We start from the raw sequence: 21,461 nt of genomic DNA, 5'->3' as shown, positions 1-21,461 counted from the left end.
TTTCCAAGGGCTTTCCTGTTGTTGATTTCTGGCTTTATATCACTGTAATCAGAAAAGATACTTCATATGATATCTGTCTTCTTAAGTTTGTTAAGACTTATTATGTGTCATAATGTATGATTGGTCCTAGAGAATGTTTGGTGTACAGTTGAGAATAATTTGTATTCTGCAGCTGTTGGATGATGTATTAGTCTGTTTTCATACTGCTGATAAAGACATACCCGAGACTGGGTAATTTACAGAGAAAAAGAGGTTTAGTGGACTCATAGTTCCACGTGGCTGGGGAGGTCTCCCAACCATGATGGAAGGCGAAAGGCACATCTTACATGGTAGCAAACAAAATAGAATTGAGAACCAAGTGAAAGGGTTCCCCCTTATAAAACCATCAGATCTTGTTAGACGTATTCACTACCACAAGAACAGTATGGGGGAAACAGCCCCCATGATTCAATTATCTCCCACTGGTTCCCTCCCACAACATGTGTGAATTATGGGAGCTATAATCAAGATGAGATTTGGGTGGGGATATACAGCCAAACCATATCAGGTGAGATCTTCTTTACCTGCTAGGTCCATTTGGTCTATGGTATAGTTTGAGTCTGTCATTTTTTGGTTGATTTTCTCTTCATATAATCTGTCCATTTTTAAAGTGGAGTGTTGAAATTTCCTACTAATATTGTATTGCAGTCTATCTCTACCTTTAAATCTAATATTTGCTTTATATATCTGGTTGTTCTGGTGTTGGGTACATATATAGTTACACCTAAGTAATATATATGTTATGTCCTCTTATTGAATTGGGCCTTTTATCATTTCATTATACAGTGACATTCTTTTTTTATATAGTTTTTTTATTTAAAGCCTTTTAAAATATGACATGACTGTGGCTACTCCTGCTTGCTTTTCATTTGTTTGCATAAAATATATTTTTCCATCTCTTCACTTTCAGTCTATTTGTCTTTAATAGTGAGGTAAGTATCATGTAGGCAGCATATAGGTGGGTTTTGCTATCTGAATCCATTCATCCACTTTATATCTTTTAATTAGAGTTTAATCCACTTCTATTCAAGTTTATTATTGATAAATTAGGACTTCCTTCTACCATTTCATTAGTTGTTTTTTAGATTACTTGTTCACTTCTTCCTTTCTTATTGTTTATCTCTCTAGTTTGGTGGTTTTCTGTGGTGCTAAGCTTTGTTTCTTTTCCCTTTTTTGGTGTGTGTGTGTGTATCTGCTGTAATTTATTTCTTTCTGGTTAGTGAAACTAACATACAGAGTCCTGTATTTGTAACAGACTATTTTACACTGATAACAACTTAACTTCTGTCACATAAAAATACTCTTGACTTCTCCCCACCACACACACAATTTATATTTTTGTTACCTTACATTGCATCTTTATGAATGGTAGACTCCATGGAACATAGGATCTATGTCACAACTAAATAAATTATTTAATGGCAGCATTAAAGCAGCCCAAAGAATGTGAAAAACTGGTGTGGGTGTATTTAACTTTTTAAAAACTATGTTTCATAATGTTTTCATTAAAAAGTCTTTATCAGTTTGCTAATGCCTAATTTTTACAACCAGCCACCATAGATTTTACAGGATATATATATTATTTCAGTAGTAATTGAAGCAGAATTTTTGTTGCTCTTCTTACCCTTAGAGATTGTGTATTATCCTCAGACGTAATTCTTTGATTTTTTTTTCTTTTCATGTTGTTACACATAGTTACCAACAATCAACGTGAGAATAACCTTTGAATATTTTCAAGCATTAAGATTTGTTTATACAGCTGCACAATTAGACAACCAACACTCTTGGGTCTTTACCTCTCAGCATACACCTGATTATTAACTTAAAGGTATGATGGGAAAAGTATCAATTTTTCTTGGTCACCTAGATTTAGAAATATGTAATAACCATAAGCTTGGATCTGCTTCTTCAGAAGCCTAGGAAGTGGAGTGATGGTTCTCTGAAGAGGCTGGAAACAAAGTATGTGTTTCCAGAAGGCTTAATAGAATATGTTGAGACATAGGCCATTAACACAAAAGTGAAAGAAATGCAAAAAAAGTATGAAAGTAAGGATTTGAGAAGGGAAATTTTATTTTTAAGTCTAAGATTCCTATGAATTATATGAAAGTAAATGTCCTATCCTTAAAATTAGCCAAAGGAAGCACTTTACTTATCAATATGATATGACTTTTCATACTCTTATCTAAAGATATCCTAAACTAAGATCCAGTTTTCTAAGAAAAGACCTTTTACTCATGCTTTAAAGCATGTTAGATGATTCCTACCACATCACATCATGTTGTTTACATGTATGATTTAAACTGCATTTATTCTTCAACTCACTGGTTCCTTAGGCTTCTTATCTTTCCTTGCACGCTTAGATAATTTTATGTAAAATTGATTTTTAGAAGTTTAGTTGCTGGGCATAGTGGCTGTCACCTGTAAACCCAGTACTTTGGGAATTCAAGGCAGGTGGATTGCTTGAGTCTTGGAGTTTGAGGCCTGCCTGGGAAAGATGACAAACCCCATTTGTACAAAAATAAAAATATTAGCTGGATATGGTGGCACATGCCTGTGGTCCCAGCTACTCCAAGGCTGAGGTGGGAGGATGGCTTGAGTCCGAGAGGCAGAGGTGTGAGCCAAGATCATGCCCTGCTCTTCAGCCTGGGCAATGAAGCCAGACCGTTTCAAAAAAAAAAAATCTAGTGAGATTTGATTTCTATTTCTATGTGATTCAAAACTAGGAGAGCTTCAAGGCTAATGACTATTAAAAAATGGCCATTGCTACTTGCATTTTCTATGAAGCCAGCATACACAGCAACGTGCAACCTAAAAACCAAGCTATTTAATATGTAGCTTAGATTTCAGGTTTGATTGTCTTTGAGGTTTGATTATTGCAGAGATCAATTGCCAGACCAAATATAGACTAATTCTGTATTTGGTCTTTTTATCATATGAAACATCCCAGCCTTGGGTATAAATTAAGAGCAAATACGGATGTCCTTGTCAGCTGGTTGCTTCTCTGCACCTCCCGTAGGTGGCCAGTGAACTAAGACCATCAAGAGAGGAGAAGTCACAATAGTATCTTAGATGGTGTTAAATTACATTACAGTAACTCATGAACTTTGTCAGTGAGCTTGCATCATTGCTGGAGCATACCTCTTAGAATCCAAGGGATGAAAAGCAGGTACAAATAAATTGTGTATTGAGTGGCTTTCAGACTGCACTAGAATTAATTTTGTTTCAATGTTGAAATGTTGTCATGGAAGAAGTCCTAGATTCCACATGAGCTTATACACTGAGAGTTCACAATGAGATGCAGCATTATTTTTAACTATAATCTAGGTAATGTGAGGAACTGGAGAAAGCAGAATAGATTCTTAGGAAGTAGAAATAAAGAGAGAGCTCATCTAAATTACAAATGATTTTTTTGTGTAGGCTTTAGCTGGTTTTATAGGAGACTACAAGGTACAAACTGAATCCTCAATAGACTAGGGAAAACATAGCAAAAATTTTCTTTTGAGCAATAAAATAAATAAATGTATGCATACTGTATTCTCCCCACATTGCATGGTTGAATAGAAATTTGATTTAAGAGGAATTGATAATTCATTCTTATCTCAGTTATCAGGTCAAGTAATTTATATTCCTAGGACTTTTATTTGCATGTGTGTGAAAAAGTATAAAATATCTCAGTTATCAGGCAGAGGACTTGATATCCCTGGGAATCCACTTGTCCTTTTTAACACAGAACTTAGATTAGATTAGTAGCTCTTAAATTTTCCTAATTATCAGAAAAACCTAAAGTCTTATACAAAAATGTAGATTCCCTACAAACACCAATATCAAAAGCTCCAGAGGAGAATCCTAGGAATCTGTATTTTTAGCAAAAGCTGTTAGTGATTCTGATGGTAAGAAAGACAAATTGGGGAAACATTAGATTAAGTGATGTGTAAAGTAAGTGCCATGCTATTGAATGTCACAATATATTTTAAAAATTTCTTGAGATGAGTTGTAAATGTGACAATTTATTCTAGCTTATCTCCTAAATAGCATCAAGGACCCTATATTCTCTCTTTAAATTTCATTACAAAGATGCTAACTTAAATGCAGTCAGTGGAAGGTAGCTGAATTATAAAAAATGATGATGTGTCAAACAGTTAATAAGAGCGTTTGTTAATGGTGAAGATTATATCTGTGCTTTTAGTTCTGTGGTGTCAATACAGTATCCCTTTCTAGTTGGTAGACAACTGACTATATTAGTTTGCTGATACTATCTCAATAGAATATTCCAGACCTCTCTCCCTCTACTTTATCTGCTTAGCAAACACTTCTATCTTTCATTTTGTTCAAGTAGATTTCCTTTCCTGATAAACATATTTTGATAAACAGCTAGCATAAATATTCAGACACATGTAGAGTTATATTTTCATTTTGTATTAAGTAACTGGCATTTTGTTTTATGGTTACTTTATGGGGATACTGTCCAGGTCACTGAAGACCAGACACAAGCTGAATATACCCAGAGGGGGAGACACCATAAGAGGCTGGCATGAGGCGCTAGTGCTTATTTTCTTCTGCTGTAAGATGCCTGGGCATGAAGGGGAAAAAGCCTGGATGTAATTTGATCTGGAATTTCTGACCTAATGCTTTAAAGGGATTTCTGATTTGAGGCACTGCTTGAGACAAACTCATCCTCTTAAATAGGAGCCTGGGGCAGTGGCTGGACATCAGAGTACAAGAACAAAAAATAGAACTCAGGCTTATCTTGTGACAGATGAAGCTGAGGTGATTGCTTGAATATTTACCCCAGGCATAACTGAGATAAAAGACCATCCTGTTGAGCTGCCAGATAATGCAATGAGAATGGTTTTGATAAGTAATTCCCAGTTTTCAGGGAAAGTAGTATACTAATTTGTCAGAATTGAATACTTAATTTTTATTTCTATATGTACAAAAATATGATGCTTGATGAGTTTGGGAAAAGCATTAATGGACAATTTCATCAGTTTGATATAAAGGGATGCTCTCTATCACTGAGCTTAATATGAATATGTGGCTCTATACAACAGTGTGTTTCTTTTTTCTTTAGTGGTGTGACTTACTGCCATCAAAAATCCCATTATACAAATGTGTATAATGAGAAAGGCTGCCACCTGGTTTAGTGAAATTATGATGAAAGATGTTTAGCAAAACTTTGACCAAACATATAATCAAGAATAGTTGATTTGCACAGCTAGTCTACATCTTTGTACAGATGGCGGTGGAGGTATTTCCATGTTTATAGAGACGGCGGTGTAGATATTTCCAAGTTTATACATAAAGCGATGTAGATATTTCCATGTTTATAGAGATGGTGGTGTTGATATTTCCACGTTTATACAGATATCGGTGTCGATATTTCCATGTTTATACAGGTAGCGGTGTAGATATTTCCATGTTTATACAGATAGCGGTGTAGATATTTCCATGTTTATACAGATAACGGTGTAGGTATTTCCATGTTTATAGAGATAGCGGTGTAGATATTTCCATGTTTACACAGATAGCGGTGTAGACATTTCCATGTTTACACAGATAGCGGTGTAGATATTTCCATGTTTACACAGATAGCGGTGTGGATATTTCCATGTTTACACAGATAGCGGTGTAGACATTTCCATGTTTACACAGATAGCGGTGTAGATATTTCCATGTTTATACAGATAGCGGTGTGGATATTTCCATGTTTATACAGATAGCGGTGTAGATATTTCCATGTTTATACAGATAGCGGTGTAGATATTTCCATGTTTATACAGATAGCGGTGTAGATGTTTCCATGTTTATACAGATGGCGGTGTAGGTATTTCCATGTTTATACAGATGGCGGTGTAGGTATTTCCATGTTTATAGAGATGGCGGTGTAGATATTTCCATGTTTATACAGATGGCGGTCTCCATGTTTATAGAGATGGCAGTGTAGATATTTCCATGTTTATAGAGATCGCGGTGTAGATATTTCCTTGTTTATACAGATAGTGATGTAGATATTTCCATGTTTATGGAGGTAGCCGTGTAGATATTTCCATGTTTATACAGATAGCGGAGTAGTTATTTCCATGTTTACAAAGATAGCAGTGTAGATATTTCCATGTTTACACAGATATCGGTGTAGATATTTCCATGTTTATACAGATAGCGGTGTAGATATTTCCATGTTTATAGATCGATCGGTGTAGATATTTCCATGTATATACAGATAGCGGTGTAGATATTTCCTTGTTTATACAGATAGCGGTGTAGATATTTCCATGTTTATACAGATGGCGGTGTAGATATTTCCAGGTTTATACAGATGGCGGTGTAGGTATTTCCATGTTTGTAGAGATGGAGGTGTAGATATTTCAACGTTTATACATATAGCGGTGTATATGTTTCCATGTTTATAGAGATGGCAGTGTAGATATTTCCACGTTTATACAGATAGCGGTGTAGATATTTCCATGTTTATAGAGATGGCGGTGTAGATATTTCTATGTTTATACAGATAGTGTTGTAGATATTTCCATGTTTATACAGGTAGCGGTGTAGATATTTAAATGTTTATACAGATAGTAGTGTGGATATTTCCATGTTTATACATATAGCAGTGTAGATAATTCCATGTTTATAGAGATAGTGGTGTAAATATTTCCCTTTTAATACATAGTCGTGTAGATATTTCCATGTTTATAGAGATAACAGTGTAGATATTTCCATGTTTATGGAGATAGCGTTGTAGACATTTCCACGTTTATACAGATAGTGGTGTAGATACTTCCATGTTTATACAGGTAGCGGTGTAGATATTTCCATGTGTATAGAGATAGCAGTGATGTTTCCATGTTTATACAGGTAGTGGTCTAGATGTTTCCATGTTTATATAGATTGCCGTGTAGATATTTCCATGTGTATAGAGATAGCGGAGTAGATATTTCCATGTTTCTATGGACAGTGGTGTAAATGTTTACATGTTTACAGAGATAGCATTTTAGTTATTTCCATGTTTATGCAGATAGCGGTGTAAATGTTTAAATGTTTATTGAGATAGCGATGTAGATATTTCCATGTTTATGCAGATAGCGGTGTAGATATTTCCATGTTCATAGAGATAACGGTGTAGATATTTCGATGTTTACAGAGATAGCGGTGTAGATATTTCCATGTTTATAGAGATAGCGGTGTAAATATTTCCATGTTTGTACAGATAGCGGTGTAAATATTTCCATGTTTATAGAGATAGCGGTGTAGATATTTCCATGTTTATACAGAGAGCATTGTAGATATTTCCATGTTTATACAGATAGCGGTGTAGATATTTCCATGTTCATAGAGATAACGGTGTAGATATTTCCATGTTTACAGAGATAGCGGTGTAGTTATGTCCATGTTTATAGAGATAGCGGTGTAAATATTTCCATGTTTGTACAGATAGCGGTGTTAATATTTCCATGTTAATAGAGATAGTGGTGTAAATATTTCCATGTTTATAGAGATAGCGGTGTAGATATTTCCATGTTTATACAGAGAGCATTGTAGATATTTCCATGATTATACAGATAGCGGTGTAGATATTTCCATGTTCATAGAGAAAGTGGTGTAGATATTTCCCTGTTTATAAAAATAGCGGTGTAGGTATTTCCACGTTTATACAGATGGCGGTGTAGATATTTCCATGTTTATAGAGATGGCAGTGTAGATATTTCCATGTTTATAGAGATGGCGGTGTAGATATTTTCATGTTTATACAGATAGCAGTGTAGATATTTCCATGTTTATAGAGATAGTGCTGTACATATTTCGATGTTTATACAGATGTCGGTGTAGATATTCCCATGTTTATAGTGATAGTGGTGTAGATATTTCCGTGTTTATACAGATGACGGTGTAGATATTACCATTTTCATACTGATGGCATTGTAGATATTTCCATGTTAATACAGATGGCGGTGTAGATATTTCCATGTTTATAGAGATGGTGGTGTAGATATTTCCAAGTTTATACAGATGGCGGTGTAAATATTTCCATGTTTATAGAGATGGCGGTGTAGATATTTCCACGTTTATACAGATGTCGGTGTAGATATTTCCATGTTTATAGAGATGGCAGTGTAGATATTTCCATGTTTATACAGATGGCAGACTAGATATTACCATGGTCATACAGATAGCGGTGTAGCTATGTTCATGTTCAAACAGGTAGCGGTGTAGATGTTTCCATGTTAATACAGATGGCGGTGTAGATATTTTCGTGTTAATAGAGATGGCGGTGTAGACATATCCATGTTTATACAGATAGCGGTGTAGATATTTCCATCTTTATAGACGTGGCGGTGTAGATATTTCCATGCTTATACAGATAGCAGTGTAGATATATCTATGTCTATAGCGATAGTGGTGTAGATATTTCCGTGTTTATAGAGATAGCGGTGTAGATATCTCCATGTTTATAGAGATAGCGGTGTAGATATTTCCACGTTTATACAAATAGCGGTGTAGGTATTTCCATGTTTATAGAGATAGCGGTTTAGATATTTGCATATTTATACTGATAGTGGTGTATATATTTCCTTGTTTATAGAGATAGCAGTGAAGGTATTTCCATGTTTATACAGACAGTGGTGTAGATATTTCCGTGTTTCTAGAGAAAGCGGTGTAGATATTTCCATGTTTATACAGATAGCGTTGTAGGTATTTCCATGTTTATACAGATAGCAGTGTAGACATTTCAATATTTATACAGGTAGCGGTGTAGATATTTCCCTGTTTATTCAGATAGCAGTGTAGATATTTCCATGTTTATACACTTAGCGGTGTAGATATTTCCATGTTTATACAGATAGCGGTGTAGTTATTTCCATGTTTACAGAGAGAGCGGTGTAGATATTTCCATGTTTATACTGATAGCGGTGTAGATATTTCCATGTTTATACAGATAGCGGGGTAGATATTTCCATGTTTATACAGATGGCAGTGTAGACATTTCCATGTTTATAGAGATAGTGGTGTAGATGTTTCCATGTTTATAGAGATGGCGGTGTAGATACTTCCATGTTTATAGAGATAGCGTTGTAGATATTTCCATGTTTATACAGATGGCGGTGTAGATATTTCCATGTGTATACAGATGGCGGTGTAGATATTTCCATGTTTATAGAGATATCGATGTAGATATTTTGATGTTTATACAGATGGTGGTGTAGACAGTTCCATGTTTATACAGATGGCGGTGTAGATATTTCCATGTTTATACGGATAGCGGTGTAGATATTTCCTTGTTTATAGAGACGGCGGTGTAGATATTTCCATGTGTACACAGATAGCGGTGTAGATATTTCCATGTTTATAGAGATGGCTGGGTAGATATTTCCATGTTTATACAGATAGCGGTGTAGATATTTCCTTGTTTTTAGAGATAGCGTCATAGATATTTCCATGTTTATACAGACAGCGGTGTGGATATTTCCATGTTTATAGAGATAGCGGTGTAGATATTTCCATGTTTATACAGATAGCGGTGTAGACATTTCCATGTTTATACACATAGCGGTGTAGATATTTCCATGTTAATACAGATAGCGGTGTAGATATTTCCATGTTTATAGAGATGGCGGTGTAGATATTTCAATGTTTATACAGATAGCGGTGTAGATTTTTCCATGTTTAAACAGATAGCGGTGTAGATATTTCTATGTTTATAGAGATAGCGGTGTAGATATTTCCACGTTTATACAGATGGCGGTGTAGATATTTCCATGTTTATAGAGATAGCGGTGTAGATATTTCCAGGTTTATAGAGATGGCGGTGTAGATATTTCCATGTTTATAGAAACGGCGGTGTAGATATTTCCATGTTTATACAGATGGCGGTGTAAGTATTTCCAAGTTTATAGAGATGGCGGTGTAGATATTTCCATGTGTATACAGATGGTGGTGTTGATATTTCCATGGTTATACAGATAGCGGTGTAGATGTTACCATGTTTATAGAGATGGCGGTTTAGATATTTCCATGTTTATAGAGATATTGGTGTAGATATTTCCATGTTTTTAGAGAAGGCGCTGTAGACATTTCCATGTGTATAAAGATAGCGGTGTAGATATTTCCATGTTTATAGAGATAGGGATGAAGATTTTCCATGTTTATATAGACAGCGATGTAGATATTTCCATGTTTATACAGATAGCGGTGTAGATATTTACATGTTTATACAGATAGCGGTGTAGATATTTCCATGTTTTTACAGATGGCGGTGTAGAGATTTCCATGTTTATAGAGATAGCGGTTTAGATATTACCATGTTTATAGAGATGGCGGTGCAGATATTTCCATGTTTATACAGATTGCGGTGTAGATATTTCTGTCTTTATACAGATAGCGGTCTAGATATTTCCATGTTTATACAGATAGCAGTGTAGATATTTCCATTTTTATACAGATAGTGCTGTAGATATTTCCATGTTTATAGAGATGGCGGTGTAGACATTTCCATGTGTAAACAGATAGCGGTGTCGATATTTCCATGTGTATAGAGGTAGCGGTGTGGATATTTCCATGTTTATACAGGTAGCGGTGTAGATATTTCCATGTTTGTATAGACAGCGGTGTAGATATTTCCATGTTTATTCAGATAGCGGTGTAGGTATTTCCATGTTTATACAGACAGCGGTGTAGATATTTCCATGTTTATTCAGATAGCGGTGTAGATATTTCCATGTTTATACAGATAGCGCTGTAGGTATTTCTATGTTTATACAAATATCGGTGTCGATTTTTCCTTGTTTATATGGATGGCGGTGTAGGTATTTATATGTTTATAGAGATAGTGGTGTAGGTATTTCCATGTTTATACAGATGGCTGTGTAGAGCTTTCCATGTAATAGAGACAGCGGTGTAGATGTTTCCTTGTTTATAGAGATGGCGAAGTAGATATTTCCATGTTTATAGAGACGGCGGTGTAGATATTTCCATGTTTATAGAGTTGGCGGTGTAGATATTTCCATGTGTATACAGACAGCGCTGTAGATATTTCCATGTTTATACAGATGGCGGTGTATATATTTCCATGTGTATACTGATAGCGGTGTAGAGGTTTCCATGTTTGTACAGATAGCGGTGTACATATTTCCATGTTTATACAGATGGCGGTGTAGATATTTCCATGTTTATACAGATAGCGGTGTAGGTATTTCCATGTTTATAGAGAGGGTGGTGGAGATATTTCCATGTGTATACAGACAGCAGTGCAGATATTTCCATGTTTATACAGATAGTGGTGTAGATGTTTCCATGTTTATACAGTTAGTGGTGTAGATATTTCCATGTTTATAGAGATGGCGGTGTAGATATTTCCATGTTTATACAGATGGCGGTGTAGATATTTCCATGTTTATACAGATGGTGGTGTAGATATTTCCATGTTTATACAGAGAGCGGTGTACATATTTCCATGTTTATACAGATAGTGGTGTAGGTATTTCCATGTTTATAGAGATAGCGCTTTAGATATTTCCATATGTATACAGATAGCGGTCTAGCTTTTTCCATGTTTATATAGAAAACGGTGTAGATGTTTCCATGTTTTTACAGATAGCAGTGTAGACATTTCCATGTTTATACAGATAGCGGTGTAGATATTTCCATGTTTATACAGATAGTGGTGTAGACATTTCCATGTTTATACAGATGGCGGTGTAGACATTTCCATGTTTATAGAGAGAGCGGTGTAGATGTTTCCATGTTTATAGAGATGGCGGTGTAGATACTTCCATGTTTATAGAGATAGCGGTGCAGATATATCCATGTTTATACAGATGGTGTAGATATTTCCATGGGTATACACATTGCATTGTCGATATTTTCATGTTTATAGAGATGGCGGTGTAGATATTTCCATGTTTATACAGATGGCCGTGTAGATATTTCCATGTTTATACAGATGGCGGTGTAGATATTTCCATGTTTATAGAGATGGCAGTGTAGATATTTCCATGTTTATACAGATGGTGGTGTAGAGATTTCCATGTTTATAGAGATATCGGTGTAGATGTTTCCATGTTTATGGAGATTGCGGTGTAGATATTTCCATGTTTATAGAGGTAGCGGTGTGGATATTTCCATATTTACAGATAGCGGTGTAGATATTTCCAAGTTTATACAGAGAGCGGTGTAGATATTTCCATGTTTATACGGATAGCGGTGTAGATATTACCATGTTTATACAGATGGCGGTGTAGATATTTCCCTGTTTATAGAGATAGCGGTGTAGGTATTTCCATATTGATGGAGATGGTGGTGTAGATATTTCCTTGTGTTTAAAGATAGCGGCGTAGATATTTTCGTGTTTATAGAGATAGCCGTGTAGATATTTCCATGTTTATAGAGGTAGTGGTGTCGATATTTCCATGTTTATAGAGATGGCGGTGTAGATATTTCCATGTTTATAGAGATGGCGGTGTAGATATTTACATGTTTATACAGATAGCGGTGTAGATTTTTCCATGTTTAAACAGATGGCGGTGTAGATATTTATGTTTCTAGAGATAGCGGTGTAGATATTTCCACATTTATACAGATGGCGTTGTAGATATTTCCAAGTTTATAGAGATAGCGGTGTAGATATTTCCAAGTTTATAGAGATCGCGGTGTAGATATTTCCACGTTTATAGAGATCGCGGTGTAGATGTTTCCATGTTTATAGAGATGGCGTTGCAGATATTTCCATGTTTATACAGATGGCAGTGAAAGTATTTCCAAGTTTATAGAGATGGCGGTGTAGACATTTCCATGTTTATACAGATGGCAGTGTTGATATTTCCATGTTTATACAGATAGTGGTGTAGATATTACCATGTTTATACCGATGGCGGTGTAGATATTTCCATGTTTATAGAGATAGAGGTGTAGATATTTCCATGTTTGTGGAGAAGGCGGTGTGGATATTTCCTTGTGTATAAAGATAGCGGTGTAGATATTTCCATGGTTACAGAGATAGGGATGAAGACATTTCCTTGTTTATACAGAGAGCGGTGTGGATATTTCCATGTTTATACAGATAGCAATATAGATATTTCCATGTTTATACAGATAGCGATGTAGATATTTCCATGTTTTTACAGAGAGCATTGTAGATTTTTCCATGTTTAAACAGATGGCGCTGTAGATATTTATGTTTATAGAGATAGCGGTGTAGATATTTCCATGTTTATAGAGATAACGGTGTAGATATTTCCATGTTTATACAGATGGCAGTGTGGACATTTCCATGTTTATAGAGATAGTGGTGTAGATGTTTCCATCTTTATAGAGATGGCGGTGTAGATACTTCCATGTTAATAGAGAAAGCGGTGTAGATATTTCCATGTTTATACAGATGGCGGTGTACATATTTCCATGTGTATACAGATGGCGGTGTAGATATTTCCATGTGTATGCAGATAGCCATGTAGATATTTCCATGTTTATAGAGACGGCGGTGTAGATATTTCCATGTGTATACAGATAGCGGTGTAGATATTTCTATGTTTATAAAGATGGCGGTGTAGACATTTCCATGTTTATACAGAAAGCAGTGTAGATATTTCCATGTTTATACAGATGGCGGAGTAGATATTTCGAAGTTTATACAGATAGCGGTGAAGATATTTCCGTGTTTATTGAGATGGCGGTGGAGATATTTCCACGTGTATACAGATAGCGGTGTAGATCCATGTTTATAGAGATGGCGGTGTAGATATTTCCATGTTATAGAGATGGCGGTGTAGATATTTCCATGTTTATTCAGATAGCGGTGTAGATTTTTCCATGTTTAAACAGATGTCGGTGTAGATATTTATATGTTTCTAGAGATAGCGGTGTAGATATTTCCACATTTATACCGATGGCGGTGTAGATATTTCCAAGTTTATAGAGATAGCGGTGTAGATATTTCCACGTTTATACAGATGGCGGTGTAGATATTTCCATGTTTATAGAGATGGCGGTGTAGATATTTCCCTGTTTATACTGATGGCAGTGTATTTCCAAGTTTATAGAGATGGCGGAGTAGACATTTCCATGTTTATACAGATGGCGGTGTTGATATTTCCATGTTTATACAGATAGCGGTGTATATATTACCATGTTCATACAGGTGGCGGTGTAGATATTTCCATGTTTATAGAGATATTGGTGTAGATATTTCCATGTTTTTAGAGAAGGCGCTGTAGACATTTCCATGTGTATAAAGATAGCGGTGTAGATATTTCCATGTTTATAGAGATAGGGATGAAGATTTTCCATGTTTATATAGACAGCGATGTAGATATTTCCATGTTTATACAGATAGCGGTGTAGATATTTACATGTTTATACAGATAGCGGTGTAGATATTTCCATGTTTTTACAGATGGCGGTGTAGAGATTTCCATGTTTATAGAGATAGCGGTTTAGATATTACCATGTTTATAGAGATGGCGGTGCAGATATTTCCATGTTTATACAGATTGCGGTGTAGATATTTCTGTCTTTATACAGATAGCGGTCTAGATATTTCCATGTTTATACAGATAGCAGTGTAGATATTTCCATTTTTATACAGATAGTGCTGTAGATATTTCCATGTTTATAGAGATGGCGGTGTAGACATTTCCATGTGTAAACAGATAGCGGTGTCGATATTTCCATGTGTATAGAGGTAGCGGTGTGGATATTTCCATGTTTATACAGGTAGCGGTGTAGATATTTCCATGTTTGTATAGACAGCGGTGTAGATATTTCCATGTTTATTCAGATAGCGGTGTAGGTATTTCCATGTTTATACAGACAGCGGTGTAGATATTTCCATGTTTATTCAGATAGCGGTGTAGATATTTCCATGTTTATACAGATAGCGCTGTAGGTATTTCTATGTTTATACAAATATCGGTGTCGATTTTTCCTTGTTTATATGGATGGCGGTGTAGGTATTTATATGTTTATAGAGATAGTGGTGTAGGTATTTCCATGTTTATACAGATGGCTGTGTAGAGCTTTCCATGTTATAGAGACAGCGGTGTAGATGTTTCCTTGTTTATAGAGATGGCGAAGTAGATATTTCCATGTTTATAGAGACGGCGGTGTAGATATTTCCATGTTTATAGAGTTGGCGGTGTAGATATTTCCATGTGTATACAGACAGCGCTGTAGATATTTCCATGTTTATACAGATGGCGGTGTATATATTTCCATGTGTATACTGATAGCGGTGTAGAGGTTTCCATGTTTGTACAGATAGCGGTGTACATATTTCCATGTTTATACAGATGGCGGTGTAGATATTTCCATGTTTATACAGATAGCGGTGTAGGTATTTCCATGTTTATAGAGAGGGTGGTGGAGATATTTCCATGTGTATACAGACAGCAGTGCAGATATTTCCATGTTTATACAGATAGTGGTGTAGATGTTTCCATGTTTATACAGTTAGTGGTGTAGATATTTCCATGTTTATAGAGATGGCGGTGTAGATATTTCCATGTTTATACAGATGGCGGTGTAGATATTTCCATGTTTATACAGATGGTGGTGTAGATATTTCCATGTTTATACAGAGAGCGGTGTACATATTTCCATGTTTATACAGATAGTGGTGTAGGTATTTCCATGTTTATAGAGATAGCGCTTTAGATATTTCCATATGTATACAGATAGCGGTCTAGCTTTTTCCATGTTTATATAGAAAACGGTGTAGATGTTTCCATGTTTTTACAGATAGCAGTGTAGACATTTCCATGTTTATACAGATAGCGGTGTAGATATTTCCATGTTTATACAGATAGTGGTGTAGACATTTCCATGTTTATACAGATGGCGGTGTAGACATTTCCATGTTTATAGAGAGAGCGGTGTAGATGTTTCCATGTTTATAGAGATGGCGGTGTAGATACTTCCATGTTTATAGAGATAGCGGTGCAGATATATCCATGTTTATACAGATGGTGTAGATATTTCCATGGGTATACACATTGCATTGTCGATATTTTCATGTTTATAGAGATGGCGGTGTAGATATTTCCATGTTTATACAGATGGCCGTGTAGATATTTCCATGTTTATACAGATGGCGGTGTAGATATTTCCATGTTTATAGAGATGGCAGTGTAGATATTTCCATGTTTATACAGATGGTGGTGTAGAGATTTCCATGTTTATAGAGATATCGGTGTAGATGTTTCCATGTTTATGGAGATTGCGGTGTAGATATTTCCATGTTTATAGAGGTAGCGGTGTGGATATTTCCATATTTACAGATAGCGGTGTAGATATTACCATGTTTATACAGATGGCGGTGTAGATATTTCCCTGTTTATAGAGATAGCGGTGTAGGTATTTCCATATTGATGGAGATGGTGGTGTAGATATTTCCTTGTGTTTAAAGATAGCGGCGTAGATATTTTCGTGTTTATAGAGATAGCCGTGTAGATATTTCCATGTTTATAGAGGTAGTGGTGTCGATATTTCCATGTTTATAGAGATGGCGGTGTAGATATTTCCATGTTTATAGAGATGGCAGTGTAGATATTTACATGTTTATACAGATAGCGGTGTAGATTTTTCCATGTTTAAACAGATGGCGGTGTAGATATTTATGTTTCTAGAGATAGCGGTGTAGATATTTCCACATTTATACAGATGGCGTTGTAGATATTTCCAAGTTTATAGAGATAGCGGTGTAGATATTTCCAAGTTTATAGAGATCGCGGTGTAGATATTTCCACGTTTATAGAGATCGCGGTGTAGATGTTTCCATGTTTATAGAGATGGCGTTGCAGATATTTCCATGTTTATACAGATGGCAGTGAAAGTATTTCCAAGTTTATAGAGATGGCGGTGTAGACATTTCCATGTTTATACAGATGGCAGTGTTGATATTTCCATGTTTATACAGATAGTGGTGTAGATATTACCATGTTTATACCGATGGCGGTGTAGATATTTCCATGTTTATAGAGATAGAGGTGTAGATATTTCCATGTTTGTGGAGAAGGCGGTGTGGATATTTCCTTGTGTATAAAGATAGCGGTGTAGATATTTCCATGGTTACAGAGATAGGGATGAAGACATTTCCTTGTTTATACAGAGAGCGGTGTGGATATTTCCATGTTTATACAGATAGCAATATAGATATTTCCATGTTTATACAGATAGCGATGTAGATATTTCCATGTTTTTACAGAGAGCATTGTAGATTTTTCCATGTTTAAACAGATGGCGCTGTAGATATTTATGTTTATAGAGATAGCGGTGTAGATATTTCCATGTTTATAGAGATAACGGTGTAGATATTTCCATGTTTATACAGATGGCAGTGTGGACATTTCCATGTTTATAGAGATAGTGGTGTAGATGTTTCCATCTTTATAGAGATGGCGGTGTAGATACTTCCATGTTAATAGAGAAAGCGGTGTAGATATTTCCATGTTTATACAGATGGCGGTGTACATATTTCCATGTGTATACAGATGGCGGTGTAGATATTTCCATGTGTATGCAGATAGCCATGTAGATATTTCCATGTTTATAGAGACGGCGGTGTAGATATTTCCATGTGTATACAGATAGCGGTGTAGATATTTCTATGTTTATAAAGATGGCGGTGTAGACATTTCCATGTTTATACAGAAAGCAGTGTAGATATTTCCATGTTTATACAGATGGCGGAGTAGATATTTCGAAGTTTATACAGATAGCGGTGAAGATATTTCCGTGTTTATTGAGATGGCGGTGGAGATATTTCCACGTGTATACAGATAGCGGTGTAGATCCATGTTTATAGAGATGGCGGTGTAGATATTTCCATGTTATAGAGATGGCGGTGTAGATATTTCCATGTTTATTCAGATAGCGGTGTAGATTTTTCCATGTTTAAACAGATGTCGGTGTAGATATTTATATGTTTCTAGAGATAGCGGTGTAGATATTTCCACATTTATACCGATGGCGGTGTAGATATTTCCAAGTTTATAGAGATAGCGGTGTAGATATTTCCACGTTTATACAGATGGCGGTGTAGATATTTCCATGTTTATAGAGATGGCGGTGTAGATATTTCCCTGTTTATACTGATGGCAGTGTATTTCCAAGTTTATAGAGATGGCGGAGTAGACATTTCCATGTTTATACAGATGGCGGTGTTGATATTTCCATGTTTATACAGATAGCGGTGTATATATTACCATGTTCATACAGGTGGCGGTGTAGATATTTCCATGTTTATAGAGATATTGGTGTAGATATTTCCATGTTTTTAGAGAAGGCGCTGTAGACATTTCCATGTGTATAAAGATAGCGGTGTAGATATTTCCATGTTTATAGAGATAGGGATGAAGATTTTCCATGTTTATATAGACAGCGATGTAGATATTTCCATGTTTATACAGATAGCGGTGTAGATATTTACATGTTTATACAGATAGCGGTGTAGATATTTCCATGTTTTTACAGATGGCGGTGTAGAGATTTCCATGTTTATAGAGATAGCGGTTTAGATATTACCATGTTTATAGAGATGGCGGTGCAGATATTTCCATGTTTATACAGATTGCGGTGTAGATATTTCTGTCTTTATACAGATAGCGGTCTAGATATTTCCATGTTTATACAGATAGCAGTGTAGATATTTCCATTTTTATACAGATAGTGCTGTAGATATTTCCATGTTTATAGAGATGGCGGTGTAGACATTTCCATGTGTAAACAGATAGCGGTGTCGATATTTCCATGTGTATAGAGGTAGCGGTGTGGATATTTCCATGTTTATACAGGTAGCGGTGTAGATATTTCCATGTTTGTATAGACAGCGGTGTAGATATTTCCATGTTTATTCAGATAGCGGTGTAGGTATTTCCATGTTTATACAGACAGCGGTGTAGATATTTCCATGTTTATTCAGATAGCGGTGTAGATATTTCCATGTTTATACAGATAGCGCTGTAGGTATTTCTATGTTTATACAAATATCGGTGTCGATTTTTCCTTGTTTATATGGATGGCGGTGTAGGTATTTATATGTTTATAGAGATAGTGGTGTAGGTATTTCCATGTTTATACAGATGGCTGTGTAGAGCTTTCCATGTAATAGAGACAGCGGTGTAGATGTTTCCTTGTTTATAGAGATGGCGAAGTAGATATTTCCATGTTTATAGAGACGGCGGTGTAGATATTTCCATGTTTATAGAGTTGGCGGTGTAGATATTTCCATGTGTATACAGACAGCGCTGTAGATATTTCCATGTTTATACAGATGGCGGTGTATATATTTCCATGTGTATACTGATAGCGGTGTAGAGGTTTCCATGTTTGTACAGATAGCGGTGTACATATTTCCATGTTTATACAGATGGCGGTGTAGATATTTCCATGTTTATACAGATAGCGGTGTAGGTATTTCCATGTTTATAGAGAGGGTGGTGGAGATATTTCCATGTGTATACAGACAGCAGTGCAGATATTTCCATGTTTATACAGATAGTGGTGTAGATGTTTCCATGTTTATACAGTTAGTGGTGTAGATATTTCCATGTTTATAGAGATGGCGGTGTAGATATTTCCATGTTTATACAGATGGCGGTGTAGATATTTCCATGTTTATACAGATGGTGGTGTAGATATTTCCATGTTTATACAGAGAGCGGTGTACATATTTCCATGTTTATACAGATAGTGGTGTAGGTATTTCCATGTTTATAGAGATAGCGCTTTAGATATTTCCATATGTATACAGATAGCGGTCTAGCTTTTTCCATGTTTATATAGAAAACGGTGTAGATGTTTCCATGTTTTTACAGATAGCAGTGTAGACATTTCCATGTTTATACAGATAGCGGTGTAGATATTTCCATGTTTATACAGATAGTGGTGTAGACATTTCCATGTTTATACAGATGGCGGTGTAGACATTTCCATGTTTATAGAGAGAGCGGTGTAGATGTTTCCATGTTTATAGAGATGGCGGTGTAGATACTTCCATGTTTATAGAGATAGCGGTGCAGATATATCCATGTTTATACAGATGGTGTAGATATTTCCATGGGTATACACATTGCATTGTCGATATTTTCATGTTTATAGAGATGGCGGTGTAGATATTTCCATGTTTATACAGATGGCCGTGTAGATATTTCCATGTTTATACAGATGGCGGTGTAGATATTTCCATGTTTATAGAGATGGCAGTGTAGATATTTCCATGTTTATACAGATGGTGGTGTAGAGATTTCCATGTTTATAGAGATATCGGTGTAGATGTTTCCATGTTTATGGAGATTGCGGTGTAGATATTTCCATGTTTATAGAGGTAGCGGTGTGGATATTTCCATATTTACAGATAGCGGTGTAGATATTTCCAAGTTTATACAGAGAGCGGTGTAGATATTTCCATGTTTATACGGATAGCGGTGTAGATATTACCATGTTTATACAGATGGCGGTGTAGATATTTCCGTTTATAGAGATAGCGGTGTAGGTATTTCCATATTGATGGAGATGGTGGTGTAGATATTTCCTTGTGTTTAAAGATAGCGGCGTAGATATTTTCGTGTTTATAGAGATAGCCGTGTAGATATTTCCATGTTTATAGAGGTAGTGGTGTCGATATTTCCATGTTTATAGAGATGGCGGTGTAGATATTTCCATGTTTATAGAGATGGCAGTGTAGATATTTACATGTTTATACAGATAGCGGTGTAGATTTTTCCATGTTTAAACAGATGGCGGTGTAGATATTTATGTTTCTAGAGATAGCGGTGTAGATATTTCCACATTTATACAGATGGCGTTGTAGATATTTCCAAGTTTATAGAGATAGCGGTGTAGATATTTCCAAGTTTATAGAGATCGCGGTGTAGATATTTCCACGTTTATAGAGATCGCGGTGTAGATGTTTCCATGTTTATAGAGATGGCGTTGCAGATATTTCCATGTTTATACAGATGGCAGTGAAAGTATTTCCAAGTTTATAGAGATGGCGGTGTAGACATTTCCATGTTTATACAGATGGCAGTGTTGATATTTCCATGTTTATACAGATAGTGGTGTAGATATTACCATGTTTATACCGATGGCGGTGTAGATATTTCCATGTTTATAGAGATAGAGGTGTAGATATTTCCATGTTTGTGGAGAAGGCGGTGTGGATATTTCCTTGTGTATAAAGATAGCGGTGTAGATATTTCCATGGTTACAGAGATAGGGATGAAGACATTTCCTTGTTTATACAGAGAGCGGTGTGGATATTTCCATGTTTATACAGATAGCAATATAGATATTTCCATGTTTATACAGATAGCGATGTAGATATTTCCATGTTCTTACAGAGAGCATTGTAGATTTTTCCATGTTTAAACAGATGGCGCTGTAGATATTTATGTTTATAGAGATAGCGGTGTAGATATTTCCATGTTTAT

At 35.8% G+C, this 21,461-nt stretch overlaps 1 long non-coding RNA gene across 4 annotated transcripts in view; it reads left to right on the top strand.

Annotated features, from left to right (window-relative positions):
• The window catches only part of LOC117977841 (uncharacterized), a 218,951-nt gene that overhangs the window by 25,684 nt on the left and 171,806 nt on the right, over window positions 1-21,461 (top strand). Inside the window, exon 2 of one of the 4 annotated variants that reach the window (XR_010112778.1) lies at window positions 1,735-1,867. The exons of 2 other annotated variants lie outside the window; for them this stretch is intronic. This is a non-coding gene — a long non-coding RNA (uncharacterized LOC117977841). Of the gene's footprint in view, window positions 1-1,584; window positions 1,868-21,461 lie in introns of those variants that run through there. One more of the 4 variants, XR_008625927.2, reaches the window with a different exon arrangement.

The sequence above is a fragment of the Pan paniscus genome, chromosome 6 (genome assembly GCF_029289425.2).
Source record: "Pan paniscus chromosome 6, NHGRI_mPanPan1-v2.0_pri, whole genome shotgun sequence".
In the NCBI taxonomy this organism is placed as follows: domain Eukaryota; kingdom Metazoa; phylum Chordata; class Mammalia; order Primates; family Hominidae; genus Pan; species Pan paniscus.
This window is presented reverse-complemented; position numbering and strand designations above follow the sequence as displayed.